The sequence below is a fragment of the Pinus tabuliformis genome, chromosome J, assembly GCF_031772625.1.
Source record: "Pinus tabuliformis cultivar Carrire ecotype Pingquan chromosome J, CPIR1, whole genome shotgun sequence".
Classification (NCBI taxonomy): domain Eukaryota; kingdom Viridiplantae; phylum Streptophyta; class Pinopsida; order Pinales; family Pinaceae; genus Pinus; species Pinus tabuliformis.
Genome location: NC_142295.1, coordinates 595,132,846 through 595,134,827, shown reverse-complemented (window position 1 = coordinate 595,134,827; position 1,982 = coordinate 595,132,846). Strand labels below are relative to the sequence as shown.

At 39.7% G+C, this 1,982-nt stretch overlaps 1 pseudogene; it reads left to right on the top strand.

Annotated features, from left to right (window-relative positions):
• Positions 1-1,038: 1,038 nt before the first annotated feature.
• On the top strand, positions 1,039-1,683 carry LOC149228392 (general transcription and DNA repair factor IIH subunit TFB2 pseudogene; annotated as a pseudogene).
• The last annotated feature ends 299 nt before the right edge of the window (positions 1,684-1,982 follow it).

Here is a 1,982-nt window from a genome sequence, read left to right as displayed (position 1 = left end):
ACTCCTCTGTTTTAATTCTTCTTGCTGAAGCTGAGATTCAAGTTGTAAAAAGTCAATCTTTTCATGTACATCTTGTAAACAACTATGAATATCGGTGAGAAAATCCTTGCTGATTTTGACTGTATTATCCATAGTAGAGAGTATTAGATTGTTCACTAACTCTAATATTGCACCGATTGGAGCCATTTCTAACCTCAAAATAATAAAACAATGAGGAAAAGATGGACACCAAATAAACTTATGGCAACAACTTCAAATCAGCTTGCAATAGATTCAGCATACAGAGAATGGTAATATCCAGAAAACAGACTCCTCATTCAAAAAATGAATTTTCTTCAATTCACCTGAGAATTTAACTTCCAACAAAGTATGCTCCACTCTTCAGCAGGATCCAACTACATTCACAAAACGCATCATCACTAGTTCCTGCCTCTCAAGTATTTTGTTACAAGGTACAGCTGTTCAAGGACAGGCAGTCTAGCTGAATGTTTTAATAATTATAAGATTCCCAACTGTACAATTACCACCATAAATTTGAACTGAATGATGTTCTTACTTTCAAGTTCTGACAAAAATCACTCTTAAGAAATATCTATGCCCACACTACTCCCAGTGCTCTCAAACTAAATCCTGTGTACAAGAATACTCTCCAGCAAGTGTATGAAAGCCTCCTCATTGGCACGTGCAAAGAATTTATTCAAACAAGATGGTCAATATATATATATATGCTGGTCAATCATCAGCATCATTCAAGCCATAGTTCAATGGGACAGCGCATTCAAAACATATGCTAGTCAATGTAACCACAGCACACATATACAGATTTAGCGCACATATAAACCACGCATTAATACAAGCCACAACAAAAGGAGCACTACACGATAGCCTCGTTCTGAAACACCGCTATCTCAAATAACAAGGAACAACGCATACAGCATTCAGGTCTTTGTCAGCACCATTATCTCAAAAAAAAGGAGGAGCGCTGCACGATAGCCCCAACTCCAAAAGATCTATTAAAAATTTTGCAATTAAAGCTCTGGCTTTGAAGAAAGCGCTTCTGAACCTTTTAGCCCTTCTATGTTGAAAATTTGCCAACGGGCTGGCCTCTTGAGTTTGAGGGAAAAGGAAGCACCGAGGTTAACGGAGAATGGTTTCCAGTTTCTGCTGATGGAAACAAGTTCTCAACTCTGGCAGATCATTAGAGAGTACATCTCAACAGCTGAGGATAGAGGAGTTGATGCCGCAGACTTAATTTCTTTTCTATTTGAGCTTAGTTTCCATGCCACTGGTCAGGCTTACAATGTCAATACACTCACAAAGACGCAACTGAAGGCTGTGGAGGAACTTGCTGTACTTGGCTTAGTGCGATTTCAGCAGGGTATGAAAGAGAAATGGTTTATACCTACAAAGTTGGCTACAAGTCTAGCATCGAACCTCTCAGATTCATCATCCCGGAAAGCAGCTGAGGGATTTGTGGTTGTGGAGACAAATTTCAGGGTATATGCATATTCAACATCTAGATTACATAGTGAGATTCTACGCCTGTTCTCAAGGCTTGAATATCAACTTCCAAATCTAATTGTCGGAGGAATAACAAAAGAGAGTTTGTACAAAGCCTTTGCAATTAAAGCTACAGGATTGAATAACGCACGTCTGGACAACTTTTCACACGCATATATATGAACAATTATATATGAACAGTTACACTGGTATCAGAGCGTGGTAGGCTTCCAGAGATACTTGTGGGTTGGCCTCAGATCGTTGACGTTGCTGAGATTCGAACATACGATCTTCCGTAGTCTCCCGTGCAGTATAATCTCTACTCCGAACAGAACCTTGATCTGCGATATCAACCTCAAAACTCATACAGCACTGAAGAAAAAACTGTTGACTAGGGATCTGTTGCTATTCGCCGTCCAGCCAGTGACAGTAGAGGCAACAGATTGTAATTAGACCCAGCAGAGGTAATACCGGATGTGAAA